The sequence below is a fragment of the Cryptomeria japonica genome, chromosome 3 (assembly GCF_030272615.1).
Source record: "Cryptomeria japonica chromosome 3, Sugi_1.0, whole genome shotgun sequence".
In the NCBI taxonomy this organism is placed as follows: Eukaryota; Viridiplantae; Streptophyta; class Pinopsida; order Cupressales; family Cupressaceae; genus Cryptomeria; species Cryptomeria japonica.
Window position 1 is genome coordinate 781,187,040 of NC_081407.1, and position 14,759 is coordinate 781,201,798.

The window sequence follows — 14,759 nt, forward strand, 5'->3', positions numbered from 1 at the left end:
TTCCACCGGTAGAGTAGGCCCTAGCAACTAAAATTGAAGAAAAGGATGAATGGATTATAGATTCTAGATGTTCACTTCATATGGCTAGTGATAAAAGTAAATTCTTATCTTTTCAGGAATACAATGGAGGTCTAGTAAGATTTGGAGATGACAAATCTTGTTTGATTCGAGTAAAAGGAACTATATCTTTTGATGGTAAACGCAATACTGACAATGTTTATTATGTTAAAGGTTTGAAGCATAATCTTTTCAGTGTTGGTCAATTAGTTGAAAAAGGATTTCAATTACAATTCAAGAATGGTAAATGCAAAATCATGAATAGAATTGGTTTGGAAATTGCAACCGATAATCAGACTAGAGGTAATATCTTTCATTTGAATAACATTGAAAAGACATGCTTGATTGCACACATTGATGAAAGTTGGTTATGGCATAAAAGACTCTGTCATGTAAATTTTGATTGCATTGTGAAGATTATTTCATCTAAGGAAGTAATGGATCTACCTAAGATTGTAGAACCTCATAATATAGTATGTAAGGAATGTCAAATGGGAAAGCAAGTTAGAACAACTTTTAAGAGTATTTCTGAAAAAACCAATGATGTTCTTGATTTAATTCATACTGACTTATGTGGTCCGACAAGAACAAGAAGTCTGCAGGGAGATAGATACTTTATGCTAATCATTGATGATTATTATAGAATGTGTTGGGTTACTTTTCTCAGGGAGAAATCAGAAGCTTTTGGGAAATTCAAATTATTCAAGGCACTTGTAGAGAATGAAACCAATAAGAAAATCAAATGTTTAAGATTGGATCAAGGAGGTGAATTTACATCTAAGGAGTTCAATACATTTTGTGAAGTGAATGGAATAAGAAGACAACTATCAACACCCCAGACACCTCAATAAAATGGAGTTGTGGAAAGAAAGAATAGAACTATTCTGGATGCAGCTAGAAGCATGATATCAGAATCAAATCTACCTCATGTATAGTGGAGAGAAGTAGTGAATACAACATTTTACACTTTTAACAGAGTTCACATCAAAGGTGAAACCGGTAAGACCCCTTATGAACTATGGTTTGGTAATACTCCTACTCTTAAATACTTCAGAATATTTGGAAGCTAATGCTATATTAGGAGAGATGAGTATATTGGCAAATTTGGTCCTAGAAGTGATGAAGGAATATTTACTGGTTATTCATCTAAGAGCAAAGCATATAGATGTTTTAATAAAAGATTGCAAAAAATCATTGAGAGTGCAAATGTGAGGATAGATGAACAATTTAGAGGAAATTCAAGGTCTATGGATTCTGAACCGGCAGTTGAGTTGATCATAAATAAACCTATACAGAGTGCACTGGTATAGAATGTGGATCTAGTCACACCAGCATCATCAGAGAATTCCACAGTGACTGAAGAACAACAACAAGTAAACACACCTAGGTATGTAAGACTGAATCACTCTGAAAGCTAGATAATTGGGAATAAATATCAAGGTGTTATAACAAGAGGGAGATTGGCAGATGAAGAGGTATGTTTAATTTCTCAAATTGAACCAATATCTGTTATTGAGGCATGTAAAGATAAACATTGGATTAAAGCTATGGAAGATGAATTAGAACAAATTGAAAAGAACAATACATGGACTTTGGTTCCCCGGCCTACAGACAAAAATGTAATTGGAACTAAATGGGTATTCAGAAATAAACTTAATGAAGATTGTAAGGTAATTAGAAACAAAGCAATATTAGTGTGTAAAGAATATTCATAGAAAGAGGGAATTGATTACAATGAATCGTTTGCATCGGTAGCTAGAATTGAGGCAGTCAGATTATTTATTGCATTTTCAGCCTACAAGAACTATAAAGTATATCAACTGGATGTAAAATGTGCTTTTCTGAATGGTGATATAGAAGAGGAAGTTTACATTGAACAACCTGATGGATTTTCATTGACAAATGATAAAGATATAGTTTGTAGGTTAAGGAAAGCTTTATATGGATGGAAGCAAGCTCCTAGAGCATGGTATGCTAGATTGGACAAATATCTTATGAAACTTGGTTACACTAAAGGTAATGCTGACATAAACTTATATTTCAAAGTGACTAATGATGACATTTTGGTTATTGAATTCTTTGTTGATGACATCATTTTTGCAGGAGAAGATGGATTGTGGAAAGACTTTTCTAACAAGATGCAGGAAGAATTTGAAATGTCTATGATTGGGGAGATAAAATTATTTTTAGGATTGTAGATTTCATAGACTGATAAAGGTATATTCTTATGTCAATCAAAGTATTTGAAGGAATTACTGAAGATATATGGTATGGAAAACTCTAAACCGGTAAGTACTCCTATGCCTACAACTGATAAACTATCATTGAAGGATTATTTGACACAAACAAGACCAGATATAATGAATGCAGTGTGTATTATTTTAAGATTTCAGAGTAATCCTAGAGAAAAATCATGAATCAGCAGTGAAAAGGATTTTTCGGTATTTACAAGGCTCAACAAATCTTGGTTTTTGGTATCCTAAAGATAAAAATTTTGAGTTATGTGCATACACCAATTCTAATTGGACAAGAGATGTAGATGATAGAAAGAGCACCACCAGTGAGACATTCTTTCTTGGTAGCAGATTGATTTCATGGTTGAGCAAGAAACACAGTTGTACATCATTATCAACAACAAAATCAGAATATGTTGTAGTAGCAACCAATTGTAATTAGGTATTATGGATTAAACAAATGTTGAAGGACATAAACATAAAATGCAAAGAACCTATAATCATTTACTGTGATAATATGGTAGTAATTGATGTATCTAAGAATCCGGTATTTCACTCTAAAACTAAACATGTTTCTATCAAATACAATTTTTTGAAAGAGAATGTTGAAGCAAAAGAATTAAGATTGGTTTATGTGAATACTAAAGAGTAGATTGCAGACATCTTTACTAAGCCTTTTCCTAAGGAAACTTTTGAATATCTCAGAGGGCATCTTGGGGTCATACCCTTACCCATAGAGACTTAGACAGGTGATGCTTCGCATCAAACCAACAGAATTTAAAGAAAAAACTTTTTCCAGCTTTGACGGAGGAGAGCTACTTCTCAGGGGGAGTAGTTGGACAAGTTGGTATTTGTAATTGGTTCTATGAACTGGTTGTATGTGGTATTTGTATTGCTTTGGCATTTGATGTCAAAGGGGGAGAGATATCTATGGAAAAACACATTATCCTTTGGGGAGATTATTCATTGGGGGAGAGATTTTTACTCTCTGCATCTGTATTTTGATTTCTAGTATTGATCTATTCTGGAGATTTTGGTTTATTGGCATTTGTGCTTTGGCACTTAGATGGTTTTTCCATCTTGTGTTTCCATCAATGCCAAAGGGGGAGATTGTTGGTATTATGGATATGTTGCATTGGTTTTTTCATTGATGTCAACACTTATCAACACTTATCCTTCTGGAGATCTTTGGTTATGTTCACCGACAAGTTCAATGACTTATGCACAGTCATCGGTATTTGATTCACTGGCAGGCTATATAGTTCACTGACACTGAGGATGACTTGCTATCTTCTAGAGATCGCTTGGTTATGTCGAAAACATGGTTTGGACACTTGGTTTTGGAGATTTGGTTATTGGTCTAATCGGGTTGACATATTTGTTGTTATTGGCAAATTGATCTAGGTTATGGACTGGCACGCATTATCTATTCCAGATCAGTACAACACATTATGGAGATGGTTTAATCAATTAATATTGTTGTTGAGCCGACATGATGCATCGCATTATGACTTAATTATAATAGATTTTATTGTATTATTCTTAGTAAGCCGACCTACACATTTGGTCTTAGGTTTTGGTATATATGTAAGATCTCAATTGAGAGATTAGCGTGGTAGTGGTATGTTATAAGGTATTATAAGGTTGTGATATTTAGTATATGTGAATATAAGCAAAGCTACTCATGCAGACATCATTTGAAGATTCAAGGAAGGTTTGAAGAAGACAATCAGAGCTTAACTGATACTGAATCCAACATTGAAGATGCTACTTTGAGCAGTACATTATCATTGGATTTAATCATCCAATTGTAGTCAGTGTGACTCCCATCTTGTGATTGAGAAGTGAACTCTAGGTAGTTGGCCTCTCTGCATGTGCAGACCCCATTTGTAAACACATATTATTTGCAGTAGTATCATCTGATTGTGGGTAAGGTTTCCCACCGTGGGTTTTCCCCTTATAGTGTTTCCACGTACAAATCTATGTGTTATGTGTTGTGGATATTGTTTCTCTTTCTGTTTTATGCATTAAGTTTCATCGGTACTGTTAATCTATTTACCAACATTAAGATTGGTTTACCGGTATTAAGTATCAAGTTTGACTAAAGTGTATCTGGGTAGAAATTAATAGACAACCGATTCACCCCCCCCCTCTTAGTTGCCTCTGGGTCCTAATAGAATTTCTTTGGTGAAATATAGAGTTAAACGTACCAGAAGGTTTCCAAAGCAAAAAATACCCTTCTTGTCTCCCTTAAACTTTTTCAGGTTATCAATAAGCTCATATTTTAACCATTCACACACATCTATCTTAGCATTATTGTTTATCATTTCATGTACACTGTAAATGTAAAGACTGGAAACAAAATTGAGTCTGTTAGCATGTCTGGCTTTGTATCCAAGAGCCATACTTACATATCTCACATTGATATCCTTAATAACATTCACTCTAAGTGATCTACTATTAGATGTTGCTCTAGTTAGGCTCATCACCATTTTGTTAGGAATCTTCTTTGTCTTATCAGCTCTACTACCGTTTGAGGGTAAACCAGTTACTGCCCTAATTGCTTGTCAGGTTATCTTATAAACATAATCTAACCATAAGAATTCTCCATTTTCTCTACTCAATACAATTCTTACCACTTCCTTTGGAAATTTAGGGATATTCAGTATCTCCACAAAACCTAAAGTCTCCACAATCTTGTGTTCAGGTTTAACATTTCCATGTTCATTACAAATAACTTCATTAAACATTTTCATTAACTCCTTAGCTCCTAGATCTTCTATATTGCAATGTATATAAATCCTACAGTCTTCTGCAAATACCACTCGCTTAGGTATTTTTGAAAATTCTCCTACAGAGTCATCTTGCTTCACAATTTTGAGAATTATCTTAAAGACAGGCCTAGGGTGTTTCACATTTTCCACAATGGTAGGGTTCAGAATAAATTCAGAAATAGAAGATGAAGCACCCATTATGAAAATACCTCTTATCAGAATGCTTGTTGAATGCTTGAAAAACACTTCCAGATTCACCTTGAATGCCTTTGCTTGATTTCACGCTCATAGAAAGTTTGAATGCTCAGTGAGTTTGAAATGAGGGTTTCTGTAGTGCTTTATAGCCAAAAATTTCTTCAAAACATCATTAAATGCATGTCAGTTAAGTAAAAACTTAACACATCTTCCGGTAAAGAAGAGATGTATCTTCTCACCATTAACCGAGGGTAGAATGCATGTTTTTCAATTCACTGCCATACCCCCAAGGGATTATTGCTTAGTAAGATGAAGGATCTCCTGTCGGTGGAGAATTACTCTATTCTACTTGTGAAGATATAGTTTCATCATTTCCCTTATCTCTTTTCTTAATCCACTGTTTAGGAAATTCTTGCTTTACTTCTTCTACCTTCTCTTTTCCCTTCAAGCTAGATTTCATATTGTTTGCCAGTGCATTCTTTCCTCTACAAAATTTAGCAATATGTCCAATCTTGTTATAAGCATAACAAGTTATATTATTCCTCTAAATAGCCTTTCCATATCCTATGTCGGTTTGTGTTCTGCATTGATTAGATAAGTACCCAAATCTTCCACAAACATAGCATTTCACATTCATTCTGCAATTTTCTAAATTATGACCAACTTTGTTGCATTTGGAACATTGACCGGTAGGTGAGTTTGTGTTCTGATTATTTCTGAATCTACACTGATTTTCTCTATGACTATATTTGTTGCAATTGAAACATTTACCATTAAATTTGTAAGCATTAGGTTGTCTTACCGGCTTGTTCTTATCTTCATTGTTTGCAGTACCAGAACTTTCTCCAACTTCAAATCCAAGTCCATTAGTATCTCCATCAGGTTTCTAACTTTTTAGCATGTTGCCAAGCTCCTCTAAACTTTTCTTGAATTTGTCTTTGTTCTTATTTGCAGTAGCCAATTCATTTTCCAAAATTCTTTTTTGTCTCATAAGCTTAGTTTTATCATGTTTCATGTGAATCAGATCTATCTTCAGCATATCATTCTCATGACTAAGTCTCATATTTTGATTTTCAACATCATTAAGTCTCCTAGCCAAGTCTTCTTCATTCTTCTTCCTATCTTCAATATCTTTACATAACTTCATAGTCATATCCTGCATTTCATTCTTCATATTATTGTTCTATTGTCTCAATTTGTTTGCAAGTTCTCTAAGAGTTTCTTTTTCATCATCCTCATTCTGCATTTGCATATGAAGTTCTTTTCTCTTATTCTTTGCAATAACCAGGTTATTTTGAAGTGCCAAAATGAATTCTTGAGCAGTTTTAAGTTCATCCTCCAATATGATGTTCTTCACTTTTTCTGCATCATAGTCTACAAGAGCTCCTTCCAATTGTTGTCTTAAGCTCTCCATAAGTACCGGTGTTAGAATCTTCCTCAATCTGTTAGGATTTTTCAAATAGAGGACCAAGCTCTGATACCAATTGTTAGATTCAATGACAGTCCCAAAGACACTGAGAGGGGGGGTGAATCAGTTTCTAACTGGTTTGTATAATATTTAAACTTATTAATAGCTTTGCATCCCAAAACAGTGTACCGGTAAATAAGAATTAATGCAGCAAATAAGAATAACAGAGGTAACATAGAGAACACACCATAACACAAGATATTTAGTGAGGAAACCTGGTGTGGGAAAAACCTCGGTGGGATTTGTGACCTGCAATATTCACTCACTGGCTAATGAATAAATATTACTTACAATGAGAGGCCCACACATGCAGGGAGGCCAACTGCCTAAAGCTCACTGCTTAATCACAAAATAGAAGTCTCATTGACTTACAAAATTGGATGATTAAATCCAATACAATGTACTGCTCAAATCAGCATCAACTATGCTAGGTTCAGTACCAGTTTAAGCTCAGTCTACAACCAAAACCTTCATTGTCCTTATCCTTCACATATACATATCCATGTCCTTACATCTATCTATTTTTTCTCTCTTTCTATATCAAAATGACTTACAAGACCTCATACATATATGAGTCTTTTATAATAAACCAAGTCAGCTTGTACAAAAAATAATTACAATTCCAAACATTAAACGTTTATTCCATGTCGACCTGAGTGTCGGTATGCATTATAGCTAATGTTAATGAAGTGTCTGCCAGTGTAAGTAGAAGTCTATTGTTGGTGCCGGTAACTGTCGGTTGGTTGCCATCAATGACAATATCAACCATTCTCATAAGCGTGTAGAAAGCCAACAATCAGAAATGTGTTCATATGGAGGAGGAACATGTTAGAATTCTCTGATATCAGGAGTAAACTGAGAGGGGGTGAATCAATTTACTAACAGAAATTAGAACTAATGCATATCAAAAACTATTAGCTAGAACGCAAAGATACAAGCCAAATGAAAGATAGAACGTGAAAGCATAGTACACACAACAACAATATTTTTGATGTGGAAAACCCTACCCACAATCAAATGAATACTCTGCAGTAGTATTGTGTATGATTACAATGGGGTTTGCACTTACGGAAAGGCCAACAACCTAGATTGCACTACTCATCACAAAGGGAAGTCTTGTTGACTTACATAAACATCAAAATACAATTTAGAAAGAATGAATTGTGAAAGTAGCATCTGCTAATGCTTGATACAGTTCCGATTTAGCATAGATATCTTCTGTGCAATACAGAAAATTTCCAACCTTCACTGGAATGATATGACTCTATTCATAGATAATCCACTCTCCGATAATGCAGACATAACCACTATCCATCCATATATATCATACAAATTACATGAATAAGTCACCTATAAATGTAGATCAATAAATACAGATCATCAACCTTATTGACAAGGTTGACTAAACCCTAAACCTATTATTACAAAAATTACAACATACGATACCACTGAACTAATATTCTACATAGCATGGACCTAATTCAAGTATCCAATCATTGTTAGGCCCAATATGGAAAGCTAATGTACTAAGAGGGGTGGGGTGAATCAGTACTTCAAAACTTTTCTTCAATAATAACTTTACTGTTATGCATAAACTGAATAGTGCAGTAACATAATACAAAGCTAAAACAAATAGATAACAATCATACATGATTCACTCCATAACACATATATTTTGGTTACGCAAAAACTCTTGGTTAGAGAGAAAAATTGTGGTGGGGATGGCACCCACAACTTCACTACTGCAATAATAAAGAGTGCTCGATTAGAGCTGCATGTTTAGCTATTTCTGATAGCTTACCCTATTAGGAGTAACAAGATCTGTTAGATCTACCTTGCTAAAGAATTTTACAACACTTAAACTAAATGCTGCACCTGGTTAGAGGCTTTACAATTTATAGACTTGATTAGAGTCTTTTACCCTGTTAAAGGTTTCTCTTACAACTTCAAAATATTACAATAAATCATTACAAATATCTGCAACTTTACATCTGAAATGTTATAGCAGATTCTATATGCTCATAATAAGATTACCTTGCTTATAGCATACCTCGGTAACCCATATAGTAACTTGGTAAACCCTTCTATTTACTCTGTTCTTTGACTGTTCTCTGAAAACCTTTTCGGTGACCTTTGTGTCTCTGTAATAGTTTTCTTACACTCATGCACACACCTTTTTAATTCTTAACTCATGTTGTATAAATAGATCTCTTATGTCGGTGATCCATTCATTGCTTTGATCTTACAAAAATGTTTTTTCAAATGAATAACCATGCAAAATATTTCATTGGTTAGATGATCTCAAAATCATACACAATCTTTAAGTGCAATTTCCAATGTGATAACGGTTAGATGTTCCTCAATTTTGTAACACGTTTTCATATGTATGTCTAGGTTCAATGAATCTGGTAACACGTTTCACTTGGTGTATAACAACTTGGTGGGTCAACTTTGCTGCTCGGTAGACATGAAATGATACTCGGTAGACAGCTCGGTGTATACTATGCTCTGAGACTACTTTCTTCTATAACCAACTAGACTGTTCATACCGACTGAATATTTCGGTAGTAGTAACTGACTAGAGTATATAGAATAACTTTGAACATAAAACTAATGACAACTTGATAAGTAATAAAAATATCCCCTTTTGACACTAGTTGAGATGTTTGACAAAAACTACTTTCAAAGTTATAACTCAATAATCTATATACTTGCAAAATTTGACTATACTAATAGTATATACAATAGTCAATGAAGATATACTCCCCTTATCGATATACTTGTACAAAACTCTGATTTTGCATGCTAGGTGATTTGTTCTCATTCTTTGCTTACTGTTCTGTTTACTGCTCGGTTCACTGCTCTTGGATACTCTGCTTACTCAACTTGGTATACTCCCCCTATATACTATACTCCTTTTGTTTGATACTTGAATACTACACTCCCCCAATACTATATCACTCCCCCTTTTTGACAAACATCAAAACTTAATTACCATTCAGGGGTGGTAACTGGTCAAAAATAGATTTGTACTTGGTTCGTGCTTCGGTGAGACTGACAAAGAGTGCAATCTTTACACTGTCCATTAAAGAATTCTGAGCTTGAATATCAGCCAATAATGATATTAAGCCATCTAGAGTGCTTCCCTCTTGTGTAGTAGATAAGGAGGTGGCTCAGTTGATCTGCTCTTGGACGGATGAAAGATGAGGAAGGAATAATGTTTGAAGTGTCATTATGTCCATCCTGATCTTGTGTTCTTCATTTCTTAGGTCCAATTGTTGAGCCATGAGCTGTTGTAACCTTGTATAGAAATTTTGAACTGAATTTGGCTCTGTGGTCAACTTATTTGAGAGATCAGTGATCTCTTTCTCAATTGCCTCTATTTTATTCTTAATGTCTTTAATGAATAAATAAAATGTGTAGAGTTTCTGAAATAAATAAAGAATGTGCTTGAGTTGAGCAGTCAACTCAATAATAAATTTGACAAGTTTAACTTTGCCAATAGCTATAGCTTTCTGTACCTCTTCTATCATTTTTGTAGTGATCTCTTTATCTTTTAGCTTTCTCAAATACTCTGATGCATCTACTCCAAATGTCTCTATCTTTGTTAGGAGTTCATCCAGTTGAATGTGATGGTTGCGTCTGTTGACACTGTAGCTTCAGGTAGCATATCTATTAAGAGTTCTTTCACCTTCTGAAGTACTTTATTTTTCTTTTGAATTGCCATTTGCTTTTCTTGTTCAGCCTTTGCTTTGCATAGTTCACCGAAATCAATGAGTGCTTGCCCCTTTAATTTTGATATGTCTACATTGGGCAACACTATTTTGACAAATCAACTTTAAAACTATGATTTTTCATCTTCTTTTCTTTACCTTTCACCGATGGAACTAAGACAATGGCTTGTGAGGCTTGATGACACTCGGTAGGTTTCTTAGTAGAGGCAACACTTTGATCAGTTTCTTTAGCCTCTGTAGAGTCTTTTGGTGTCTCGGGACTTGGTGTCTCAATTGCAACATTTGTAGTGCTAGAAGCTGCTTGAGATGTCTATTCTTGAGTAGTACCTTCTCCTGCTATAGACTTGTGGCCTCCAGTGCCTTGATTTGTATCCTGAGGGGTGTCGGTTGAGACAGGTTGTTTGAATGGTTGATAAGGTTGAACTTGTTCCAAGACTGATTCACTAGATACAAGTTTTGCATATGCATTGCCTTCAATCATTTCCTATTTAGGTGCCTCTGTATCCATGATACCTTCATCTATTTGAATGGTGTCAGCAGGGTCTTGCTCGGTAACATCAGGATCTTGCTCGGTGACATCAATAATTTCAACTGTAGCTTGCTCACTGGCATCCTTGATTTTAAAGATTTCCTTCCACTTTGCTTTTGTCTCATTTTCAACTTCAATATACAGCCCATTCATCAGTTTTAAGGCTCTTTGTTTGACAAGAAACTTTGAGTTGTAGGTTGTCAGATGTTCTTTTATTTCAGCTACTGACATGTCAGGAAAGAGATGAACCAGACTTCTTTCTCTGATTTGTTTCTCCGAGTCCATTGCATACTTCCACCTATTATCAATATGCAAATAAAGTTCATTCAGAAGTGACTTAGCTAGTTCCAATGGAGCTAACCGGAATCTTAGAAGTGTGCAGATGACAACTTCTTCAATTTGTCTCTTCTCATCATTATTTCTGGTTTCATACTTTAGATATCTGAATGATCCAAATCCTCCATATTCTTTCAAATTAGCAAAGAAGTTTTCAACACTATGTACATTTACCTTCTTGCTTTTGACAATCTGAAATTTGCTTGCATCCTTTGATTCGGTATCACTAGACTCTTTTACCAAAATGAGTCTCCAAGTAGATTTCTTGTAGGTCTTTGTTACCTTGGGAACAGTAACACTCTTTGTTTTCTTACTCGGTGAAGCTACAGATGCTCTAGTGTTAGGTCGCTTTGGAGGTGGAGTCGGTGAGGCCTTTGATGTGTCCTGTTTCTTTCTCTTCAACACTTTTCCCTTAGGCAATTCGATGCTCAATGTTATAGCTGCCTCTTGGGCTTTAGATTCCTCTTCGGTAATGGCAATGGTGCCTTTGATAGGTGTAGAGGAAGAGTCTTCTCTGAATTTCTCCGATAATGCCTTTATCATCTTTGTTGCCTTTCTTGTAGCTTTGGGTACTATAATGCTCATTTTTACTTTTTTCTTCACTTCTTCATAGGTTCCATACCTCAGCTCGGTAGCATGTCTTGGCAATGTAAGAAATGCATCAATTTGTTGTTGTGTGATGTCAAAATCAATTTCATAACCTATTGGTGACAAAGATTGAGTCCTTGGTTCCACAACATTCACATAATAGTAATCAATGTCAACTTCATAACATATGTCATTTTTGTATTTCTCCACTAGCTGGGGTGGAATCCAGTACCTGTTATGCATTTTTTCTTGGAACTTACTGAAGTAATCATCCATAATATCATTGAAATTATCACGTAACTTCTTGATGAAGTCATTGATCTGATGGGTGATTGGTCGGTGTAGCTCCCAAACAACTTTACCGACTGATGGAAAGAATTTTTCGAAATAGAAAAATATGCATACAAGTAATGATCCAAACTTTAGTGTATTAGTCGAGTTTTTTTTCTTCGGCTTCCTGATGGTGTTCATATTCTCAAATAGGTTCTTCAACAACACCTCACATAGATCAATTTTCATTCCCTTTTTCACAATTTTGTATGCTAGGTCACAATTTTGTATGCTAGGTCTATTGTTGCACAGGGTACACTATTTTCCCTTGCTGATTGGAAGAAACAGTAACCTATTACCCTTATGGAAAATTTTAGTTCTTCATCTATGACATTGTTCAATTTTAATCCTCTGCAATCTGATTCCACTCCAGTTAAACTGATCAATTCCTTCTGTGATATCATCTTTTGGGCTCAGGCACGATCATAAATGGGGTAACTCGTAATCAGATGAATGATTTCCTTGGTAATGTTAAATGGTTTCTCTTCTAGCCACATGAAATCATTGTGAACTCTTCTCAGAACAAACTTGACCCACTGGGGTTTGAACACATAGGGATAGGTTAGGGCTTCAGTCAATCCCTTGATCTTAATGTGCTCATACTTGCTATTCAATTTACCATCTATGCATAATTCATCATAGGTGTCTTTAATTTCAACATGATCGAGTTCTTCAACACGACATTTGGTGAAGAATATCACATCCTTGACTAATAACACTCTATTCGGGATGAGTGAAAAAGTGGTTTTCTCATCCAGTTTAGATGCAGCTTTGGGAGTTAAAGAGTATTTTAGTGAGGGCTTCTCTACATTCTTGACAATAATGGGATCTTGGATCTGTGGCGCCGTTTTAGATTTCAGATAAAAGCTAACAAAGGATCCTTAGGGTTTCAGGATTTTCATATGACTGACGCTTCACTCTTAGCAAATAATAGCAACTTGATAAGATCGGTAAACCAACTTAACAATGCATTGAGATTGATGTAAATACATTGAATTTGCTTTGTAGGAGGTTTGATTGCCTTAGATTCACTTTGTTCTACTCTCTCGAAAACTTGGTGAGTTGAAAATGACCGTAAAAATGCTTTTAAGTACACAATATGCCTTATCGGGTTCCATGCAGGGTAGGTCAAAAACATTAAATGCACTCGGTTCCACTAAACCTTCTTTCCTTTTTTCGCTTTAACCAAGTAACCAAACTTCCTTCATTTACCAACTTGATAGGCTTCCTGTAAAGTGCTTCAAAAGACTTTGATAGAATTTCAAACTTACTAATACATCTTAATTATGCAGATTTGAATTAAGTACATAATAAAATAGGAACTGTTAAGATTTAACCTTGATAGAATGCAGTCCCTTCATACCTTTACCGATTAATTTGGAATAGAAGCACCTAACTTGGTAGGTAAGGTGCTTTCTTCATTTGACACAATTTCCTTCTTTTTCCAAATCATCTTTAATTTTTATTTTATTTCTCCAGTGTCTTTTCTAGGTTGATCTCTGCAATCTCTAGCTAAGTGTCCAACTTTGTGACAATGAAAACATGTCATACTAGGATTTCTCCATGATCTTCAGTTGTACATCCCAAACCTTATAAAAAAGTTGGCACTTATATGTCCATATCTTCCACAACATTCACACCATATCCTTGTATTGTAATCCCATGGTACTGCAGAATACTGTTGGTAAGGATTTGTGTGAGTTCGGTAACCTCTATCATTTGCTCGGTGTGCATACCAAATATAGTTATTTTGCTTAAGCTAACACTTCTCGGTACTATGTCTATATCTATTGCAGTTTTTACAAAACCCTTTGAATTTTGCCTTCTGATAATTGTTGACAGACTTTTTCCTACATTGATTAGATGTGTGACCATATTTATTGCAATTGTAACAATAACCTTTGGACTTAGTGACATTCGGTTGCTTACCTTTTCTGATTTGGCACATGTTGGTAGTATGACCTTGATTTCCATAGTAGTTGCAAATAGGCTTCTTTCTTTTGATGTTATTCTTGTTTCTAGCTTGCTTTGATGATTCTCCTCTCTCAGTAGTATGAATTCCCTTCTTAGTAGAGTCTTTTCCTTTGTAACCGAGTCCTGCATCTTTGTTGGGTCTTCTTCTATTCAATTTCTCATCCAACATCTTTGATGCTTCATAACTCTTCTTCAATGTTTCTTTGGATTTCTTCTCTATTTTAAGTTCATCGGTCAGCCTTGATACTTCAAGTTTCAATGCTTGATTCTCATCATCCTTCAGAATTGCTTCATGATGTGCATAACCTAGTTGATCTGACAGATTTTGTTGAATTCCAGTCAACCTTGTGATTTCATCATTCTTATTAGATACTAATGCTTCAAGTTGTTGTTTCTCTCTTTGTAGATCTCTTACTTTATCCTCGGCTGTCCTTAATGCATCAAGATTTTTAGTCATCTATGTGTTGAAATGTTCATGTTCTCTTTTCATTTCTTTTAGTTGATCAGCCAGTGCTTTGTTCTTTTCTCTCAATACTCCAA